Genomic DNA, 25,898 nt, shown 5'->3' with positions numbered 1-25,898 from the left:
TAATTACTGACTTATAATATTATTGTTAGTCATAAATTCATATTATAAATTACAAATATTTGAATGCACGGATGCAATATTATTATAGTTTAGAATGTATAAAAAGGGTTTCGTATTAATTTAATAATATATATCAAATATTACGGTTATGATTTATTATTTAACTCCTTGTATTATTATGGCATTGATATTTTCTGTGGATTAAAGGCTCTTGTAAGCCATTGCTGAAGTACGTTAATCTAATAAACTATAAACCCAATAATATCAAAAAATAAATCTTGATTTATCTATATTGTTACCCGTGTGATGTTGTGTAACACAGAGTTGAACATTTTTACGGTGGTACTAAAAGTAATCCTGGTATACTCGAACATCACGAATGATTTCGGGGAAAGACGCTGAGAATTTTACTGTGTACAATTTTGAAGCTAAATTGTATTTTGTCGTCGTTTCTATAACTACTACATGGTACTTTTATCTTTTACAAGATATATTAACACAAAACTATTTTATATACATCAAATTTTTTCTTTTGAAAAACTAATTTCAATAGTAATAACTATATTTTTATTACTGTTTCTAGTCTAATTCAATACAATACTGAAAACACAATCTGTTGTTATTTTATAAATTACTTAACTCTTTTATCATAGGCTCAACGTATTCAAGGGTTTTAGATTGTTGTTTATTAAATTAACACTTAAATAAACTAAAAATTAGTTCGAAACTAGAAAAAATATTCCATTACTACTGCTTGATGACTTTATAAATTGTATATGATTACTTACTCATATTTGTCTGGGTATAACTGATAATATAGGTATATAAGATTCATAACCATCTCTTTACACCATTTATAAATATCAATATGAATGACCCATATCAGCTGAAAATTAAAATGTAGATTTATGTGATTTATTTATTTAAATATTTAATATTATTGCATTTGTATATTTCGTTCATCGTTTATAAAAATTAAAATAAGGAAAAAAAAGATATTTTGTGATTTAATCCAGCGAAGATGCATAACCTTTTTCTCATATTTTCTATTACATAGGTACTTGTTTTGGTTGTATATGTGTTGATTTTTATAGTATGTACCTACCTACTTAATAGTTTATTAAAATTATTTCATTTCATGACATTATATAATTGAAAGTATTGAAATTTTATTTCCATAAGAATTACTTGAATAAATTGTGCATCAGGTGTTGCATTGCTATTAATGACATTTTTTTTTGTCGAATAGGTATCAAGCAGTTAGACTTAGTAATGTGATTAGTACTTGGTTACCTGTTAACTGCGCAGTACCACAAGGGACAGTCTTAGGGCCATTACTCTGTATTATTTATTCTAATAGTCCACTAAAATGAAATGTATGTGCTAAAATTATTAGGTTTGCTCGTGATACAGTTATACTGGTCAGTAACAAAACGATCGTTGATTTATATGACTCTAAAAATGACTAAAAATTGTTAAAAATTGGTTTGATAACAATTGCTTAGAATTAAAGTCTAGTAAATCAAATTACATTTTCTTTGAAATTTATGATAGATTTAAAAATCTAGAGGCATTATTTATGCATAAGTACCATAAATTGTGTTTATGATAAAATGTTAAATGTAAATTCGACTAAATACTTAGGAATCATTTTTGATCAGCACCTCAGATCAAAAATGATTGATTACGTAACTAACACAATAAGAAAGTTTTTTTACCGATTTAAAACACTAAGAGAAATTCTCAACATAAATTATTTACCATTAGTATATACTTATTTAGTACAATCTATATTATGTTATGGTTAAGTAGTATGGGGTAATTCTGCTGATGAGTATATGCATAGACTTAATGTTACAATAAATTCATTATTGAGATTTCTATTAAAAAAACCATATAGTTATCATGTTTCGGATTTATATGAGGAATTAAATGTCAAAAATATAACTAGTTCATATATTTATAGCGTTCTTTCATATTGTTTTGGTAAAAATATTGATGCTTATAAATCCTAATATCACTATCATACAAGATTATGGCTTGGAGTAAACCTTAATACATCGGTTAATAAGAAATTGTTTGGTGAAAAAAATAATTTATGTAGGTACATATATCAGTCTCTTATGAAGATTCAATCTTGATGTATCTACTTATTATAAAAAATATTTTAAAAATATGTTAATAATTTAGATTTAAATATTTTATAAATTAAGTTTCAATATAGGCCACACCGAAATTGAAATTTATTAAATATTTATTATATCATTTTTGGATTGCTAGTATTGTTTTAAATTATGTTTTAATTTATATTGTACCTATAACTGGTTTCGTTAACTCGCTGCTCCCTTTCACAAGCTTGCTTTTGGGACAGCCTCATAAAAATACCTATCATTGAATATTGTATAATTGAATATTGTATAATGTCTACCTACTTAGTAATTGATGATGATTCAATAAACTAAATCTTACTTTTCATAAGTAAGATCCCTCAAATAGCATACAAAATTAAAAACAATCATTTTCTAATTTACCAGCAATGCAACCATTTAAAAATTTTAATGGACTTACTATATTATTATTATACTATACGATTATTGTTGTCTAGGTTCAATCTACAATAAATAAACAATATTTTGAATATGCTTTTATTATAATATATTGAATATTTGAAATTAAAACTGAATTAAATTAGAAAAAAAGCAAAAGGCATGTTTGATATAAAATAATAAATGTATAAATTAAATTTAAAATTATAAAAATTGTTAATGACTTAACTCCTCGAACTTTAAAATATTCCAAACTGTGTATTTTAAAGGAAGAACATTAAATTACGGGTATAGTATTTTGCCACAGGGTTTTGCCTGGAACTAATGTCGGTGTAATTTCAAGCATTTCTCTTTGCTCGCAGTACACAAAGGCCAAATGATAAAACTTTGTTCACCTAACCCTGTTGTCTTTAACAATGGGTTCATGGCGTCGGAACAGGGTGCAAATTATCCGGTATCATTTGGTCGTATCATACTCACGTGACCAAAATCCCCGATGGTTGAATGAACAATAATTTTACCTTGCCAATGTAATATAGACTAGTAATGTTGTCATTCAAATATCTGCATTCTTCAGTAAGTCTTTCAAATTTATTCTATCATTAAAAGCCTTCCAGCTTGAGACCAGGCTGAAATTGAACTGTTTATGAACTTTGTTTTATCATCAGGTTTAATATTAAAGATATGATACGGAATCAAATCAATTGGAATTACAAAACTTGGTGTCCAAACACCAGCAAGATTGATCTTTAAATATTTTTGAATCCTTAAAATTATTAAGTTTTTATTCAAATGCCTATTCAATACATAATAAAAACATTTCTAAAATAATAGAGGAAAATATGTTTTTTTATCATGATTGTGGTGTTTAACTAAGTCAAGTTGAACATTTTTTATACTTAGTATATTCCCAACAATGTTATGTAGATAAAAAAATGACATTAAGAGTAAATAAATAAAATAAGTTATATGTCTTTAATAAAAAAACAATTATTATATATATTATTATTATTTCTTTGAACGCATGAAAATGAACACAAACAAAAATGTATAAAGTATTTAAATATTTAATGTTTTATTCATAATTTGATGTCTACAAATTAATTATAAAAATTAAAACATAGTTGTCCTTAAGGAAGTGAAGATTTTTGCATAGAAATTATAATATTTAATGAAAAAAATAAAATTACATACATGAACCAAAAATTAATAAATTATACAGGTTAATTTAACATTTTTTTTTTCAAAATTGAATAATGGCTGTCATTCATTCAATTTTGAACTTAGAGCCAAGTATTTTAAGTCAAATCGACTTGTGCTAATCATGTGCTGAAAATAGGTGTTACCATTAAAAAATAAGTACATTTTGTATTCATTTATTTTTCGGTCGGGTAAACTTGTAAGTGTTAAACATTTGAAAATTTCACAAAATATGACGTATTTCACTACCTTCTAGGTTAACCTCCAAATCCATTTCAATACAAGTTCATTCGGCCGAAATAATTAGTGTTACCTTAAATCGTGATCACACTTTACTTCGCAAATTAATAATAGTAAAGACTATATCTACATTATTCCTGATAAAAAACCTGTTATAAACATTTTTAAAGACTTAAATTACTATTGAATGTTGATTATCTATGTACAGTCTTATATTTTATTAGTATGTTACTATACTTAACAATATTCATTTATTTCATTAATATAATCATGTGGTTATCGTTCTATGACATTTTCAATAGATTTGTTATAATATAATTCGTAGTGAGGATTGTTCAACTTTCAAAAATTGTAATACATGTGTATAGTCTTTGCAATGTTTATTTATTACTAAGTTTAAATTAAAAATGCTATATGTTTATTCAACATATTTTCAAAACTTTAACTTATTGAAAAAATGTATTTATATGACCACTTGAATAATAAAATTCGTCCCAATGACACTATAATAAATTGAGCTCCTTTTTGTATAATTTTTCAACATTTTTATTGCTTTTAAATGTACCTGTGGGTAGTGATATATATTATTGGTTTGTTCTGAAATGAGCAAAGGAAAATTGGTATCTGTCAAACTTTTTTCGACGATGTTCTAAAATCTATAAACAACTACACACTTCAATCAATGTAGAAGTCAATAGTCATATTATTGAAAACATTTTTATAATAGGGTTTAAGCTCTAAAGTGTGCCTAAATAATTGCAAAAAAAGAAGGACGCTTATTATTAAAAAAGAAATTTAGCTTTAAATAAACTATTCTTTTTTATATTCATGTTCTACAGCTGTAGCTATACATATAATAGTTTTTAAGTAGTGCTAAATTACAATAATTAGTATGATTTTTATGAATATGTTATAATACAAATGATTATTTTATCAAATTGACATCATGGAATTTATTATGAAATATATAAATATAATGTTTTTTTTTATGAAGGGTCAGATTATGAATGGATTTTTATTTTGTCATAAAATTGTAATTAATAATCTTACATAATGTGTATGCACAAAAAAAAATTAACTTGTAGTATGATTTGAATCAGTTGTATGAACGTACTTAAAGCAACAATATACTACGAATGTTTTATACACGAGACTATTATAATATAGGTATTATTTGATCAAACATTTCTTTATTCCATGTAGATAAATTATTTTATTTATTTAAATATTTACATGATTTATATCTGTTTATTATTATTAAAAAAATAAAAGTTGTAGTTAAGTTTAAATGGTTGCAAGACAAATGTCATATGTGTAATAATGTAATTATATATAATATGCACGACGCACATATCTATAAATAAAAATATAAGCTATAGCTTTAAGCTGAATTCGAAATACAAGTTTAGAACATAGTTTGTAATACTTTTTATGTATAGCTTAAAACTAATATTCTTTGATTTACTATTCAATACAACTTTTGATCATATTTTTTATTTGACAAAAGTACAATATGTATTTTGTTTCGTTTTATATTTTTGTATACTTTAGGTGTAATAAATGCATTTTCTGAAATCACTTAAGATATAAAAAATACCCTTTCGATAAAAAGTAAAGTATAAAATTTAAATATTTTATTTTTTTTAATAAGAACGCATTTATTGTTATTTTGATTCTTTAATTTTTTTGTTCTGTTGAATTGTATTTTTTTATTAATCAACTAAAATATGTAAGAAATTATTTAAAAGTTGGACATTATAAAACCATTATACAATTATACGATTTAAAAAATAAAATATAGAATCATTAATATTAATGAACGGAATCATTTATCATATCATACGACTCATATGTCATTTTTATTGACTACCGAGAGTAGATATTAGATTGTTTTTATCAAAGTGAGCAAAATACAAAATAGAAAACAATAGTTACACAATAAAATCAATAATAGCTTGTCCGTTGATACTATTGTTATGATATATATCTATATATAGAGAGATAGAGAGAGAGACACATAGAAATAATAGGTACCTGTCGTACTGGTTTGACGATTGTGATTGAAATCACCTGAAGCGACGTTTACAATCTATCGTTTTGTTTTTCTCGGGGAAATATTCGTGTTGGTACAATTCGTTGTTAAGACAAATAAGATCCCACAGGACTAAGTTTTAAGGTGGATAGAGAAAACTAAAAACAAGATGTACCTTTCAGCATAATCAAGAATAAAACATTATATGAGAATATCAATGAAAGAAAATAGGAGAAAAAGAAGTCTGTAGTAGTATAAAATCTATGTTGCCAATTTGACAATGCCAAACATAAACAATGTGCCAAATAGTGTAGAAATTGATGGATTGCTTCAAAACGGGAGATCTTGAGTTATATTTTTTCAATTTATATTTTTCATGACACCATTCTATAACTGTAATAACTATAATTGTGATCTATCACATTTTGATAAATGCTTGGTAAAATCACAATTATTTTGAGAATAAAAAATACAATACATTTCAATCTTATACTTAAAATGAAAATGAATAAAAACAATATCAAATAATAAAAATAAGTAGAATTTATTAATTATTTTGAATAATATTATGACCAGGCACTTTCAAATTAAATTTATTCGGTGTATAAACATCAGAGTATGCATCCGTAATACTTTGTAGAGGCATAATTTATAAACTGTATGCGAATTTTCTTATCATGGTATAACTATACCAGTTTTGTTTCATTTTTGTAATATAATATAATTTAATATAACATAATAGATTTATAAAATATAAATAAACTACTAAGAACATAGAAGATTATATTAAACGGTTAAAATACATCTCACCTGTAAAGTATTATATATATATTAAAAAATATAAAAATATATGATCTGTAGGTTTTTATATAGTAGTTAATGAACGATTTATTTATTAAATAATAGATATTCTGAACATATTACATTATTTGTATTTTAAAATAAGATAGGAATTTTTCGAAATTAGTCAAATAAAAAATTTAATATATTTACATGAAATATAAAAAAAACGTTTAGTCAAATATATAAATCTCCAACTATTGTATGTATAGTTTAAATATGGTTAAACACGCAATAGATATTATTTTTTAAATATTGACAAACTGCAATTTCAAAGTAGCTCTTAGATTTTTTTAATATTTTGAACATAACACAAAATACTTTTATCTTATTTCTTTCTTCACTAAACTTCTTATGTTATACCGTGAGAACAAACTACATCTGGTAGCTTCCTTGTAACTTTTAACTTTCTCGAACAGTAACATGCGCTTTTGTACATAATGGATGTATGACAAATACTTATAGTTACCCTCTCTAGTCTGACCTTTCCTACCATCGATTTAGTTAGTAATAATGGTTTCAATATAAATAATATCGTAATCTACCGATTATTAACCTCACACTAATCATGTATAATAAATCAGTGATGGACTTTAGTCACAATGTATGTGGCTGATAAAATTATCAGAATTTCAGAAATATTAAATCACACCTTAAAAGTATTCATTATAACTATTATCATTTTATTTCTACTCCTTATTGAACAATAATATTGTTTTAAAAATATTTTTTTATGTTGAAAAATACAAAACTTTTTTATAATTACATGTTTATTGAGAAGGATATAATTTCATGATCTTGTCACATAATTCAGCCGTGAACATCAACCTTAAATACATAATATTTTGTTATTTTTTTTTCTTCTAAAATATGTTTTTTGGGATTTTGTTCATATTCTCTATGTACAGGTACATACTCCTGTGATATAGTATAATTGTTAACTATTTATTTCAATGTAGATGTTTTGTTCGTTTGTTTCAGATTCAACGAGAACAGATTTAAAACAGAGCATTGACGGTTTATCAGGTAATTGAAATTATTTTATCATTTTTAATTGTATTTATCTATACATATACCATAACAATTATTAACACAAAATAAAATATCGTCAAAGATTTAAAATTGTTATCTGGCTTGTTATATTGGAAGGGTAGCTTATTATTTTATTGACTAAAACTTGTTTAACCGCTAAGTATCATTAAACTGTGTTTACTATACAATGTACTACTTAAATAAAAGGAAAATTGTGTACTTGAATTCCCAAGTGTGTATGACGTATCTTACTTAATTAGGGTGTAAACTGTTAAGTCTGGTGATGGATGGAGGTGTTGTCTAGTAATGAAGATAGTAGTACAGAAAAACGGTTTAATAAATTAAACGTTAGGCATACAGAAAGGCGTACAAGGAAAAAAACCGTTATCGTAATTCGTAATTAACTAGTAAAAAAAGAGGGGTAGCCGTAACAACGGAATAAATGCAAAACGACCGTTTACGTGGTGACAATAGTTAAAATAATAAAACAAAAGCTATAATAATTTTTATTGTTGTTATATGGTATTCCCATATTTCCTTAAGAAAAAATATTGAAGTATATCTGGTCGAGAGCTTAAATTATAAATATTAGTGATAAAAAATGCTTCGGCTATTCGATCAATCAATATCAGGATAGAAAGTGGTTCTTATAATAGAAATATATTGAATCATAACTCAAGTATCAAATGCTTAAGACATAATAATATATTTGCATATGTAAAGAACTATAGATACTAAGCTTGTTATACTTAAGTAGATATATTAAACATGTATTAAGTATATAAGTACCCATCATGTATAATACCTACATATTAATTCGAATCTTTTGTTTTCATTTATTGTTAAAATCTAGATATTAAACCTAAAAGGAAATCTTAATAATACAAAATAACGTTTTCATAATTTCGGTAGGTTGTAAATGATAGATAGTCTTCAATGTAGGTATAATTAGTGCATTCATGGTCGATGTTTCATCGTTGGCTATGCATGCTTAACTTAATATTATGTGAACAATTTTATTATTTTCTATTCTTATTCTTAAAATGTTGCCTTGTTATCATACGTTTTTTTAACGTCCTTATAACATTGAATTTGTAAGCAAGTTTTTTTGACGAATATTTTTTATGAGTAAAAATATTTATTACATTTTTTGTAGCATTTATATTTATTATAATGTATTAAAAATTAAATTCAGATTATGCATTGTGTTGTAATCAGGTAAATTTTGTACTGTAATATTATTATCAAGGTTGGAAAAAAATCTGATAAATTAGTGGTCAGAAAGTTAATACTTGTTTTTAACAAAATATTAATAACTGTTAGTAAACAATCGTTTTGTAAATACTTCAAACAGTGAGAAGGATTCTACTTGTTTTTGAAGAATTGATTTTTTTAGTTTTCTCAGAGTGCTTTAATAGAGAGCACGTGTCATAATTTTAATAATATTTTATATACTGCAGTGATACCACCAACCATTGATAAATAAAATATTTACTTGTTAGGTGACTTAGTATGGTTCAATGTACGCAAATTAAATTTCAAGTTGTCACTATAGTAGTAATGGGTAAACCCTTTATGGCCGGTTCAATAGTTATTAGCAACATTTCGGTTTTTTGTCGAAAGTTATTTAGCTAACATGATGTTTTTCTGGTCGGAAAACGTTTACGGATTTGCAATATGTCTTGCATGCATTTTGTTAAAAACAGTCACGTATGCTCGAAGTCAGGAGATAGAAAAAAAAATAGAAAAAAAAAATCGCCGAAAAAGCGTAAAAAACGTCCAAATGGAGTGCGTGAAAAAAATGTAATATACCTACGGCAAAGCAATTTGTAAGATCCAAAATGCAAGATAACAGACTGATTTTAGATTTAACTGTGTTGTGGCGCTGCACTATTTTGTTATGACAGTCGATAGAACCCAATGTTGAACATGAATTATCCGTCCCACTATTCCTCAACCCCAGCGAATGAGGCTTAACTATATTATTGGTTTTCACACCACATGTCCATAATAATAATATATTTATTTCAACTGATAATATATCTCAATGTGCTGACCAAAAAAACCATGACCATGAATAAACTCTATTTTGATTTTTAATGGAAAACAAAAACATAACTCACTCTTAATTCGTGTTGGGTAATGAAAAGTAAATTTATAATGTAATGTCTATTTAGCAATTGGCAATCTCATTGCATCAAGTATTTATGTTTTGTTTATTATATTGACTAAACACCAATCATCTTCATGAAACAACTATTGAAATAATTATTATGTTAAACAAATCTACCAAACGAATGTAGGCGTGTTTAAAATTGTCTCGCTCTGTGGTTTATATGCAACCACCCTATTTGTATGACTATCAATTATCGAAAATGAAAATTTATTTTACAAGTGTAATGTAATGAAGTGGGAAATAAATTCAATAAAAAAAAGAAACAAGTCATATTATAAAAAACGTGATCACGCTCTCCGAACATAATGTACCTATAAATTATTCGAAGAATTTCTAATATAATGCTTTTCTTTTAGGATATATATATTGTTATAATAAATATACATTTTTATATGAATTAATCGCTTGTATTATTCCGCTGAAATGAACAATTATTTAGTTACATATTATATTATATTATATTATAATTGATGGTGTTATAATAATTCTGTTTGCCATATTTTTGATTTTAAATTCATCACACAAGCACCTCCAAGAACCGAACGATAATCTATTTACGTACAAATATATTTTTTGGATATGATATATGATATTGCCTAACCGTATGTGAGGGGGGGAGGGGGTTTCAAGTAATTTGTTCACTAAAAACACAATTTATCACAAAAATACACATGGAAATTGAACGTTATCACTTGGTGTTCACGAGTGCGCAATAAATTTCATCAGTGAGAATGTTATCAGAAAATTGGACCAGGTTTTCCCAAGCGTTTCACACACATACCGTCGAGAGTGCGTGCGTGTTGTGTGAGCGTGTGTGAGTATGTGCGTGTGCGAGTGTGTGAGTGTATTATGTGTGTAATGTGTATGTACATTGTACAGTGACTGGGAAAAAACATTTTTGTGTAAGAGGTGTAAAATTAGTTGAGTTTATCTGTAACCAACAGCACAGTCTTTTTTTGTGGCTACATAATATAGAGTCCTGCTTTTGAATACAATCTCTTATTATTCTACGCCACGTACGCTGCAGTGAAAATAAAATTACATAACCTCGCTCAAAATATCAAATCTAACTTTTTGAATCGTGCTTATACCAAGTTGGTAGGTACCTATATAGTCGGTTTTATACTTTGATAACGACACTTTGAATAAAATATAATCTATCAAAATTATATTCCAGTAAAGCGTGTGTATACCATCACAATATATAAACTTAGCTTTATTTTTGAAATTAATACGAAAAATGTGACTCTGATATTACTATCAACTTAAAAAAAAAATGATCTATAATGATGCTTTAATAATGCACAAATATTTCGTAAATTCGTTTCACTACAATTCCAACATAGTTCGATACCTTGATACCTTTTACTATTGAACAAAATACTAGTGCCTATATGGCTATATGCCTATATATAGATTTATAAAATGTTAGGTATTTGCAATATTTTTAATAAAAATTTAAAACTACCAATTAAAAGCTAAAAATCTTAATTGTTGGTTATATTAGCATGCATAATATGATGCATGCAATGTTAATATTATTATTGTAGGTATTTTGAAGAAAAACATATTTTATTTGTTTTTAATTTTCATTAACATTTTAAATTAGTCTCAAGTTTATTCTACTACATTTAGTTTATGATTGTTTCATAATTAAGTGTAGGCAAACGCAAAACGATTAAATAGAATGTTTAATAATTAATTTGGAATTAGCGCAAATAAATAATTAACTCAACAGTTTTAATTTATATGCATAGCAATTAAATACAATTTATTTATTCAATGAGACGGTAGGTTTTTAGAAATAATATTTATTTTTGTACACATTTTACATAAACGTATTCTGATATTAATTCACAGCATTTTCACAATACTTATGCTCTCTTATTTTAAAATGTATTATTTTTTATAATTTTATTATTGTTATATTTTTAATTCAGAATGTTATATTTTAAGCTAGTATTTTTATTTAGGAAAGTATGTTTAGCATATTGCTTCAATTTATTTGTCTGTAATCAAAATATTATATGATGGCTATTGAACATTTTTTTATTTCCAAAAACAAGGAAACCAGTAATGTCAACTTTGGTTGGATATTGAGATAAAAATGTATTCTCATATTTCTTTTTATACCAACATTTTCATTTATATTATACACATAAATCTCATTCTTTCTAGCTCGTTCTTTTACAATAAGAGCTAAGAAAACATCCTATTTAAATAACCATTCGCTAAGAAAACATAAGACTAAAAAGTTTTTCCCGGTGAATGTCAGAAGTTTGTAAAAATGGATAATAAAATAGCGTACAACAAAAGTCGGGAAACGTACGAATCTCATCCGTCAGAAAGTTTAAGGATTTTTCATGGTCACATTACGACTTTTCCGTGTTACCGATGTATTTTCTGCTTCCTTGCCACCTTTTTAATTGAATAATGTTGCGATTGATTTAATTTATTCACTTTATTTTGTTTAGTAATAATCTTTTTTGTAGCCTAAGAAATCCGATGACCCATAACAATGAAATAGTTTAATTCTGACTTTAAAATATTAATCCCAGTCAATATTCAGATTGATTAAAAATAAAACAAGATTAGACTGTGTATTTGAGTGGAGTATATTATGAAAGGTAAATTTTGTGTTTTGTAAAAAAAAGTTACTATATTAATAATATTATTATAATATAAATAGTCAATAATAAAGCCTGCAATGGAAAACGCTTTATTGATCATGTATTTTTAATAAAACATATAATATAATATAAGTATTATGATATTTATAATCGAATGATAGGTACCACTAACATAGTTTGAGTTTTCTGACAACTTCACTGGGTATTTTTTTATAAGAAAATAAAATAAACTATTAGCTCTTTCCAGCAGTCATAAAATAGCGTTCACTATAACTTCAAAGTACTAAAAAAATTGTCCGGAATAAAATGACTCTTAGATATTTCTATGAATTATTTGTTTTTTTTTTATTTTTGGAAAAAATATGAGAGCCGATGACTTTTTTTAGTATCGCAATAATAAACAGTAGTTGATCCATCTGTATCACGTACATCGTAAAGAATAATGAAGTTTCAACTCCCGTGTCTTCGCTGCACCTTTCTTTATTTTCTTCCGTTTAGTTGAAATAGACACTAGCGTTAATGCGTAGAAACCCTGCGACATCATACGGCGAATTATATAGGCAATAAAACACCATGGTTGTGAATTGGTTTACATGTATGTTAATATGCATTTTCGAGTAGTTATACGCTAATGTAAACGAATAACAAATTATTTTATTTAAACAAAAATATACATCCATGAAACCGTTTAGATAATCTCATCGTTAATGTAACTATACATAGCAGTTAATCTTATAGCGGTTTGTAAATTTGCAATTAATTTAATTTGATTCCTTGGGACTTAACAATAATTAATAATTGTCAACCACATTAAAAAAATGATCTTATAATGCACTATTTTTTTATAAACTTTATTTTAAATCATAATAAAATAATAGGTGTTGACTACAATTCGTCTTATAAAAATTTCACTTTAATGAATGTGTTAAATTTTAATTCAGTCTTTGTACGCGATGTAAAACGGTTCTGAGCAGAAATGATTTGTAAGCATATACTATTGCTAATTATAACTGATAATGTATTTATATTGTTAATAATAATCTATTTGTAAATTATTGTGTTTATTAGTCGAATAGCAGTAGATTAAACTAATTTTTGTCAAAAACAAATCAGATTTTAAGTTAAATAGTAATTGTACAGTATCGCAATTTCTTATTTTTTTTTAATCACAACAGCATTAAACACAACAACAATAAACACTTAAATTTTTATGTTTCTATAAGACAAATTAGAAGAACCATGTATTATTATTTTAAAAAATAAAAAATAAAAGTAATATATCTTTTTATTTTTAAAAATATAACTGTTTTTTATACTTAAATATAGATACAAAGTAAATAAGTACTTAAGTAATTTTATTTGTATAATAAATACTATCAGGCATTAACTACTAATAATATCATTCAAACGTTTTTATACAAGCATTGCACATTTTCGTTCTCATTTCAAACTATTCTACTATTTTATTTAAACATAATTTTTAACCATTTTTTTTATATCTCATTTGTCAAAGAGTTGTTTAAAAAAAACCCCGGTAGTTCTGTTCAGTTGGGCCCAAGCTCCCATTCATCATTTGTATACGTATTCATATTTTTCCGAACCACCTCTCTCTGCTTTAGCCTACAATAATAATATTTTTTTCAAACATGTTTTTTACTTTTTTAGTATATACTCTACATTTAGTCTCTTTTTAATTAATTAAAATACACACACACGTACAGGCAAGACACACACACGTTTCACTGACAAGAACTTTGAATGACATTATTAGTTTTCGTAAAAATAATTATTAAGTAATTAAAAATAAATAGAAATCGATTGTTATCAAAATCGATATTTATATACAATATAGTTACTGTTCAGAAATATATAATATAAATTATAAATAAACATATTATTATGTTAATCGTTTTATTTTATTTCTTAATAATATTAACATTATTCATAGGTTCTATATTATGTTTTAAAATCCTTGTTTATTCAATTCAATCATAAGTAAATAGTAACACAAGAAATACAGTTTGTAAGTTCAAATTCTATGTAAATATGTAATGAGTTTTTTTTAAATTATGAAACGCTGTCGATTTCTAAGTAAGTTAAGTTTAACTAAGTATTTATTCTTGTAAATTATGTAAAAAAGTAAATAGGTTCCTTTTGTGTTGATTCAATGATTTCTCCGACTCAAATATAATTTATGATAATACACATTAATGTTAAATTTTCTAATAAAAGGTTTATTGCATTAAATATTAAAAGAATATAAACAATGACATTTTCATTTTCTGAAAATGTGTTCTTACTCCCAAATTATCTTTATAATTACACAGATTTGCCATTGATATTTCCTGATATTTCGCAAGGGTAACTATAATAATATACAGAAGAATATCATTTTCACTTGGTATATACCTGCATTTAAATCGTTACTATTATAAGTACTATATTATTTATACTGATCAAATACATACAATATAATTTTATATATATCATGTATCATGTATCATTACAATATGCTTCTTATATCTTTGACGTTTCCTTAAAGTAATTTAATGAGATCCATATAATTGATAAGCTTGCAGTTGAGACAAATTTGTATATGCTAAGGCTGGTTGCTTTTGTTCGGCCTAGGACGTTATTTTTTGAGTCACTGCTTTTGACGTTGAGTAGGGAACGTAATTAATGTAGAATTCACAAGAAGAATAAAAAGTAAATTGACCTCTAGGAATATTATAGTAAATTGGAATTTAAAATTAAGTTCATTTTAAAAATTATAGATTTATGTTGTTGTAGGAATAGGATTGAAAGCATATTGAAACATTCATTTGAAATAATTATTTATAATTAGAAATTCTAATGAACAATAAAAAAAAAAAAAAATTAAAAAAACAATAAATAATTTTTTTGAATGGGTCGTGTATTCCTTGATTCACACCCAAAATCATCGTTATCATGATCGTTGAATTTCTCATTGAAAAACTGAAATTATAGTTGTTTTTACTTTCAATTTGTCGTAAAAGTACTTTTCATTAAGCTTCAAACTTTTCGTCCCTTATATGATGAAATAAGTTTTCCAATGTGAACGTAACTTTTAACAATATCACCCCGAGTAGTAGCCGTCTGAACTGTTATTTTTCTTTTACTCTTCCCTTTGCTTATTTTTATGAGACATGCAATGGAATTCGTCGTGTTTGCAACATCCTTGGAGCTTAACGAATCGGTTTTGTTAAAAGTTTAATTGGAAAATTAAACTTAACAGCCACGATTTTTGAGTATATGGCCTTCAAAATAATTATAATTCAACACGGCATAAAGACTACTTATCTTCGGGAAATGCACATTATTTCACACTCTAATACTTCAAATAATTGAGACCAAGTTTTGTTCCAATTAAAAAACGATTAACATTAATGATTAGTTTTCCAAATAAAATTGAAAATAAGTGTGTAGAATGTAGCATAGGCAAATTTGAGTTTAACGAATTTACTTTCATTTTTTTGTTTTTATCATAATTAAACTGAAAAGCTGAAATGTTAAAAAAAGGTTAAAACCAGGATCAATTTAAAATTAAATATGGTTAAATATATAACGCATATACATCATAATATAATTATTAATTAATAAAGGTTTATTAAAAAGATTATAAAAAAATATTCAGATGTATTTCATAACTGTATTTTTTTTTATCTAATACTTTAATCTAACACTTAAGTATATTAACGCTTCAAATAGGTACATATTTATATGAAATGAGGCAACTACTTTCTAGTCATGAGTTTTATATAACATTTTCTAGTCTAAAAAAGTTAGTTTAATATTATTATTATTTTTTTTTTGTAATATGATGTTGCACGTAACTTTATATACAACTTAACTTATACCTACCTGTATAATTGTAAGTAGGAAAAATAAATGTTTGTTGTTAATAGGTACTATTGTAGAATTTATTCAATGTTTTGTTTATTCCTATAGTATACTCGTACACAACTAGTTAATTGCCAGTTAAAATGTATATATTTTACAGAATTTTGTTGATTCGAAGAGTCCGTGGTTCAGATTTACATTATTTTGGCAGTTAATAGATTTTTGTAATCTTATTATAATAAGTTCAACATTGACCATGACATATTATGGCTACTATTTACATTTGAGACAATAAACTGGATAGTTTATATAATGGGTGATGTTTATGAAATAAGGCGAAAGGGCGCACCAGAGTTAATTAAAAAGTTCACCCGAAAAATAACGAGGTCGTCCGCATCTTCAACTATAGGTACTGTGTTGGCAGAGGCTATTAAAAATAACGGTCGGAGTTTTAATGGTTGTAAAAAAAAAATGAGAAAGAGAGAGAAAAAAATATATACTTAGGGGCTGTTTTACTCGCGAAAACCGTCCATTGGGATGTTACCTGACCGAAAAGGATTTCACCGTAAGTCCGCATTAACAAGGTGGGGACTTAGAAATTCCGTGCAAAACCTAACTAATAAGTTGAAAATTTTAATCGTTTTAAGCCGTGTGGGGTCGTTACATGAAGTTTGTATTACATTTAAAGTAAAACCACCAACTAAATATATCCGACAAGTAAACAACAGTCGTTTTTTTATATAATTATTGATCAATAATTAATACAATTTAACTTAAAATCGTTGATATTATTTATATAATACAAATTTGTCATCTATTTAATATAACCTTCCTAATACCTGCACAAAATATAGATCACTTTTTGTCTATAAATCAAATTATTTTGTTATTCATTATTAATTCCTTTTTACGTTTAATTTTATATTATATCACAAAGGAAGACAACAGGTAAGTTGTAAATTGAATTTTGGCTAGTGGATTTTATTCTATGAACTATTTTTTACTTAAAAAGAATATCAACAATCAACTATTATATATCTCATTATTATTCACAATAATGTTATAATATTATCATTTTTTCTATGCGATTATCACTTATATAATTTCTTGTGCTGTTATATTCTGGTTGCATGTATATTTTCGTGCGTTTCAAATCGAATATTATACTTTTGATACTTTATGATAATACTATTATTCGTAGGTCATACTATTACCTATGATATTATTATACACAATGTCATAATAACGTACTAAGTTTCATACAAATTGAATGACTCATGAGTCATGACTAATATTAATATTAATATTAATTATTCACTTTCTATTCAATGATGATAAACTTTAAAAATCAATAATAACAATTGAATAGCCAAAATAATTACATATCAATTTATAATAAATAGGTTTAGCTAAATATTATATGAAATGTTAAAACTATAAATATGTGTACTTAAAGTGAATAACGGGGAATCATCATTAGTTGTAAAATTAATTATTTCCCTGGAGTGCTCCGAAAGTTGTACATATTACAACGTGAGAATTATGTGAACTAAATGTAAAAATATTGTAAAAAATATATAAATTCGATGTATTCATAATCTTTAAACTTTAAAGTTAATTAAATAACATTCTGCTAAATCTTTTGCTAATGAAATACATATGTATGTAATATGCATGTATTGTATTTGATTTAACAACCTCCAGCTACTCAAACTATTTAAATATAAAATATAAATGTTAGTTTAATAAAGTATATTTTTAATGTTTGTTAGACATTTTAAGATTGTTAATTTAACTTTGATTAAAGGTAGGTAAAAACTTTTCCATTACATTGGAGACTGGTATACAAGTTTTGGTTCCATAATATTTTGTTAATTTTAATCATATTTTACTCATCAAAACATTCTGGTTTTAATCGTAATTCATATTATATTTTTTTCTCGTGGCTTGAATAGTATACGTACTTGATAATATTGAATTTGGAAATTTAATATTTATACAGTGTTAAGAAAATGTAGTTCGTTGATGTTATTTTTGAGATTTAATCTTGAGATAATAAAAATTGTTGATAATATACTGATGCATTGTTGTGATAATATTAAAGTAGTTTTGAAATATTTGTCCAAATATTACTATTAGCCGAAGACTCACAACTAAAGAAGTATTTGTTAAAGAAGAAATTATTAACATTTCAAAGGTGACATGGGTGAGAGATTATATTATTTAATACTTCTTTCTACTTTTGATTGAAAATTTTCAAAGTTGAGAAACTTGTTATCAAATGTCTTATCGATAAATCTATGATGCAGTGGAGTGAGGATGTGAAACTCTTGGACAGGTAAATGTCAATCAATCTTTACGTGTTTGACAGTCTATTTCCTATCGCCACGCTTATAAACGATCTCCGGAGACATGGTCTTACCAATTTACCCGAGTGTTTCAATTATTTCAAACTTTTTAAATGTGTTTTTTGTGTATATATTTGTATACAGATTTATGGTGGAGTTAATTTTATTCTGTTCTATAGAGACTAAGATCTCTATATAATGTTTTTATCAACTATCAAGATATGTATGAATACTCGTAAGTCACGGTCCATAATTTTATTGTGATTAATATTGTATATTATTATAGAAATAATACTTTATTTATTTACTGACAATTAAAATACTATTGACTAGGCAATAGATTATTACTAAATTTATATTTATACTCATACATTGATACTTATATATTTATTTGCAGTTTTAGACTTAACTAGTTTAATGTCTTCTGGTCAGGATATAAATAATAATTTTTCTGAAAAAATATACTCTATTTTTATTGCATTGAAAAATATTTAAATGACGTAGATTAAAATTGAGATATTGTAATATTAATGACACATTTTATTGCCACTATAGAAAAAGGAAGAAACTTTTTTTAATACTATGAAATTCTTCAACTATTTGAAAATTCCATTCAGTTTAAGCATAAAGTTATAGGAATAATAGTGGAAAAATAAAAATAAACATGCGGACACCGGTTAATAAACGTCAAGTGGTTATGTGGTAAAAATGAAGAGTTTATGTATGTTTTCTGGTCTGCGGATCAGTATTAGTAAAAATCACAATCCGTGTTCACTGTGGTACTTCGCGCGACCACGTCCCGCTGTCATTATTGACTTTTTAAACAATTTCAAATGATGTGAGCTAAAATGGGCTGGAATGCAAGTACAAGGGTTTATCGACAATGGAACACGAAAGGACTTGGAAAATCGCACGGTACGAGGAAGCTTTTGGCAGACCGAGAGAGCCAATAATATGTGACTATCAGATTTGTATTTTTCACCACTCAGTACAGATCGGCATATTATGTAGGCAGGTAGCATTGTCAGGGACAACGTCGACTGGGAAAAGTACAGTCAATATCATCCCCGTACGCATACTCGGACGAATGACATTGAAATGCGTTTTTTTTTTAAATTTTAGTTTGACGGCATTGCCGAAGGTTTTCGTTGAAAATCCATTGTTGAAACCTTTTTTCTCCTTTTCTACATTACACGTGTACAGTGTTGTATCGGTATGTGAGGTTGACGGTTGTTTATTCTCTTTGCACACCAATGACTGTAGCAGAAGTACATCGTGACGTGGAAATGGAAAATTTGGCCGTCGCCAATGAATGGGCCCCGCCGATGCGTTACCATTTTTCAGTTTCACTTGACAACGTCCGTGGCATGGCAGCATAATAAGAATGCTTGTACATTTATGTAATACTTATTGTACTTTAGAAAATTGTTAGGAAGGGGAGAATTATCAAAAATTTAGGAGTTTAACACCAGTAAATCAATCACTTTCTTATTATTATTAAAATGCATAGAAAATGATAGTACATGGATCTTGTACTGGTTATGATTGTCATTATTAATATCATTTTTTTTTAATATTAAGTTTCTGATTTTCTTCGTTGTCGTCGCAACGTTGCCAACAGTTGGTTATGGCTGTCAACTTTGGACATATAATGTGATTTTAATTGTGTATGGAAATTTTTGTATACACATCTTTAAATAGAATACCTACATAAAAGAATTTTTTGTGAAAGATAATGATAATGATGCGTCGTTATTATAAAACGTTACTGTTTTTTTTTTATGTTTTTTTATAAGAATGAATTTAAAAAGAAATTTATGTAAATTTATGTAAACATATTATTTTTGTGCAAGTGGTAACTGATAAGCATCTCGATTTTCGTACATGACATTTTTTCGTGTAACATGTAGTAATTTTGTTTTTTTTTTGAAAAATTTAATTTTTGCATGACGTGATAGGTATAGCTTATTTAATATATTAATACAATAATACTCATAATGTATACAACTTAATAAGGATACGATTGAACGGGTTTTCCCTACTTATACATTTCCTTGCTTTACTCTTCAGGATCGATTTTAGGCTTATATTTTAAATGACTAAAATGTATAAATTAATTTAACTATATGTTTTTAAGTAATTAGTAATTACCAAAATTTGTAGATCAGGTAATTTTCGATTTGAGTATCTACTATCAAATTTGAAGTACAACATTTGAAGTTAATACTTATTATTATAATATACGGTATGGTGTTGAAAAAATGTAAAAACTTATTTTATTAACTTCATCAGAAGATCATGATGTAATATAGAATAAATATAAACCATTTTCTAACTTTTGATCTTTGCTTAGGTACTTACCTAATATTACTTTTTGCGCATAGCTGTTTCTTATTTGGATCATCATCACGTATTTCTGCAAAACTATAGAATTTGAATCAAATAATGACTGTATTTGATACAATGGATATAAAAAGACTCGTTTTGTTATACTTTATAATTAAAAAAAATCTACAATAGCTTCATAATTTATCAGTGCAATTTTACAATTGAGTTATTTTCCACGTTACCTAATATTATACTCAGCTCTTAATTATTAATTAACAAACACATTGTTCTCAATTTCTATACTGTTGACTAATAATTATCCTAACTTCAGAATGATTGCATATGATTGTCAGTTTATTAGAGGCTAATAAAATTACGACTCGATTGTGTTGTATGCAAACACTTGAAACACTCTGAAACTGTATTTATTTATTTGAATTATTTTTATTTTTTATCTCAAGTGAAAAAAAATATATAAACACATACATATTATAACATTTTAAGCTATATAAACCAGATATCATTATACTAATTTAATTATATAATCTAATACCTTCCTCTTTCTTTCTTTCTTTCTAAAAAAAAAACTATAAAAATTCAGTTTGGCACTCAAAATTCATATAGGTACAATAATATGTATAAATCTCATTAATTATTATAATAATCCCCAGCTTTTCATCGTTATTATTTTTGAAACTCTCAACTTACTATACTTTTTCTTGTTCTATTCTTCACTCAATTTCAATAGCCAATTATCCTCCGTTAAACATAATAATATAATGCACGGTAGGTATGTTCGTGCAAAAATTTAATTCGAGAAAAAAGAGGTTCATATTATAATCTTAAATTCGGCGGAGCTGTCTTAAGAAGATCACAGCCTAACGTCGAGGTCCATCGTGTATTATTATTATTATTATTAATGCCAGTGGCATCAAAGTATAGGAAGCTTCCACCTAGATCTATTGCAGATGTGCAGCTGTTTATCGCGCACCTAAGCACCTTCCGGTTGATTTCAATCTCTTTGTTGTCATAATGCAGTACCTAGGTAACACGAAATCGTATGAACAAGACTAATTAAAATATATACTAGCGTTTTCCCCCTCAATTCAACCGTCGTCTCCAAATAAGTCGAATTCCGAAAACCTCGAACTATTCGAGTGAAAAATACTTTGGCCCCGTGTTACTGCTGTGAATTCGAAATACAGAGAGTCAGATGTACTGCAGGCGAATCCGTTTAATCAACTAAGTGAACTACCGGCACCATCGGTCACAATCGTTATAATATACCGCAGAATTATTTTACACACCATTTCACCACCGCCAACATGCATCGTCAGTTTATAACATCATATTATTATTCCGTTACCTGCAGGTACTGCAGCCATCAAAAATCTCCATCATTGTTACCACTCACTTGATTAAAATATATTTATACCACTGCACTAGCTGTTACTAACTGTTTACCGATTTTTTCGTATGAAAATTCTGATTTGTGGCTGAATATAATATATTACACTGAACCGTGATTTAATAATATATCGTAGTAGGTAATATAAAAAAGTTGATGTAGGAATCGGTAACAATGAGTCATTTTTTTGAGTTGAAACAAAAAGTTATATATATTTGTGGTAGTTTCAAAAGCATACGATTTGGTTATTAATAGGTACCTAATATATTGATGATGTGTCAAAATTATACTCGGGAATACCACCCCAGATAAACATTAGGCAAACTATTTTAGGTTTATTTGAATATTTTTTGATTCAGTTGAATATAATATTATTACTAATGAGATTTTGGGTCATAAATTCCAGTTCAAAAATGTTTGAATATTAACTATTGAGTAATATAGAGAAAACTAGTATAGTTATAAAGATGCTGTTTCAATGATTGTTTTTAATGATAAATATTTATAATCGTTAAACACAATCAATTGTTTTATAATAAACTTAAAATAAATACTCATTGAAAACATTATTAATGTGTGTATAATAAGAATAATATACAAATAATGTGTGTATATGCATATACCCAGACACTCTATTATAGTAGGTAATGAAATTAATTTATATTCGGAGTCCATTCATTTGATTTAGGTCTCGGTGTTTAATTTTCAATTTAATCAAAAATAGGTGCACTCCAGTGTTCTAATTAATTAAATAATAGTCTTCGTGGGTCGCGTAATATAACAGCAGAACTAATAAAAATTATTACGACTTTAAACGCATAAATGCAAAATGATATGTAGAAAAAATCATCAATATTGATGATATTAAATAATTTAATAAAAATTATTATTTTTAGTTGAATTACTTAATATCTAGATGATTATTCTCTTCAGTAAGTACAAATCGATTGGTTTTTTTTTCAAACCATATGCAAAGAATATATTTTCATCGTAATTACGGTTTAGGTTCCTATTTCCTGTTCGTCGTATTGCAATAAAAAAATATTTTGTTTGGTATGGAACGAGACCATACATGTGGTATACATACAGTCATACAGATGCTCGAAGACCCGAGCAAACTACGATCAACTAACACCTATAATCTTTCCGATCAATTTCATATTCAATACAATTTGTGCGTACAACCAGAAGATATCTGCTTCGATTACTTTAATACTTAGGTGAACATACTTCTAAGATGGCCTACGTGAAGAGATGAAACTTTAAAATACCGTCATAGAGTCGTCATTGATTGCCATCGCCGATTTTTTATTATTACTCATATATTATTATAAACCATTTTAACGGGTATAACGTTGATCAGAAACAGTGATGACGATGAGACGACGATGGTGCTGTGGTCGTATAATTTCGAGGAGCGGGATGTAGCGCTTGTTTCACGCATCACCAGTTGCTTCCCTAATTATTATTACCCTCGATCAAAAACGACACCCTTGCTGCTGTTGCGCGTCGTCGAACTCAGATATTATATACAAACTCACAGTTTAATAATGTGCATGTATACAAGGTACAGGGTGATATACTAAGCGAGTGCTTACTCCCCTTTTCTTCATCGATAATGCAGTCATTTAAAATCTGATTTTTGCAAATCTTAAAAATTGGTAATGGTATACTTAATTACCATATTTTCAAATCCTCGAGATTTTTTCGTAACATTTAATGAGTTTCCTATAGAGATACAAACTTCTGTTTTTCAAAATAGGGCTCCAGCTTATATTATAAATTATTTAGAGAATTTAAATAAAATGGTCAAGTATGATGAATGGTAGATTCGATATTATATCTGTTTTGTTTTGTATTTTTATAAAACCATTTTCGAGGACTGTTATCCCAGTATAAGCATTTTAATAACGGAGTAACCTATTTACTACTAGTTCTACTACTTAGAATTTTGAATAAGGTACATCAGTTTTTATAATCATCCTCTAAATAATTTACAATAAGTACATATTATGGTGGGTACTCGCATTTGGAAAACAGAAGTTTGTACCACAGCAGAACACTCTTTAATAATACGTATCTAGTACAAAAAATCTAAAAAAATTGAACACAACAATATGGTTTTTAAGTGGGTAGATATATTTAAAATTCCAAAAATCAGAATTCGCGAATTGATTAGACGGATTAAAGAAGAAAATCGGGTGAGCGTTCTGAGGTGAATCATCCTGTATATATATATATATATCGCGTATTATTAAACGATCGGTTGCTGCTTTCCCCTAAATATTATTCGAACCCGCAGCCCCGGAGTGGCTTCACCACTATATCTGCACCCTACGTGTCTGTCACCCGATGTCCCTTCTTACACTTTCACGCGCTTATGCGGAGGTGTAATCCGTTTACCGGTTTTCACGCACCGGAGACTCGCGTTGGACGACTTGATAGCAGCTAAGATTCCCTGGGTAGTTGCGAGGGGGTGCCGACGTCCCTGTCACCGGATATACATTATTGTTATGTACCGCGTAATATAATATTATATATGTGGCTACGCATATAGTAGTTGCGAAATTGGGTACGTATATACATAAACTCTTCGCGCTTACAATCTACGAAAATAGCAAACACCTCAAGAACGATGATAAATTAGCAACAGCGTTGAGTGGTATATATATTATTATAAATTTGATTACGGGTGTGTGCGCGTGCGCGTGTATGATGTCTCCCAGCGCCGAGCACCAAGACGGCGTTAGTGAATTAGCGATATAATAATATTATATCTAATTATTCGCATTATAAATAAATTATTATATGAGCTTGGTTGGAGGTATTACATTGCATCGTGTCGTGGCGTGCGATGGTTACCCTCAGGAACTAAAATGTAATAGTATTATAGCTATTGAAAGTAAAATTCAAAATCATTTTTTTTATTCGAAGACTGCCTACTTCCACTGCTAAATATTATTAATATAATAACTGCCGCTTAAGCTCCGTTTATATTGTGTAGTGGTTTTCATTTCCAAGGATTATTTTTGCTAAGCACAAAAACGATTAAATTTTTAATCGACCCAACGTGTTTATTCCATGAAATATACAAAATATACAATTAAGATTTTCCATACTACAATTTGATAATTTATTATAATGTACACCAAAGAGTTTTTAGTTTAAGTGTCATTATTATTATTATAAACAGATTGAATCTTGACGTTAGAACAAAATATGTCTTTAAACAATATATTTCAAAAAACATATAATCA

At 26.9% G+C, this 25,898-nt stretch overlaps 1 protein-coding gene across 1 annotated transcript in view; it reads left to right on the top strand.

The window, feature by feature from the left end:
* The window catches only part of LOC111031907 (complexin), a 196,843-nt gene that overhangs the window by 3,678 nt on the left and 167,267 nt on the right, over positions 1-25,898 (top strand). Inside the window, exon 2 of the mRNA XM_022312024.1 lies at positions 7,840-7,884. The gene's annotated coding sequence lies outside the window, so the exon portion shown is untranslated. The remainder of the gene's footprint in view (positions 1-7,839; positions 7,885-25,898) is intronic.

This window comes from Myzus persicae, unplaced genomic scaffold (genome assembly GCF_001856785.1).
Source record: "Myzus persicae strain clone G006 unplaced genomic scaffold, MPER_G0061.0, whole genome shotgun sequence".
NCBI classification, from domain to species: Eukaryota; Metazoa; Arthropoda; class Insecta; order Hemiptera; family Aphididae; genus Myzus; species Myzus persicae.
The sequence above is the reverse complement of the archived record's forward strand: the minus strand, read 5'-3'. Positions and strand labels throughout refer to the sequence as shown.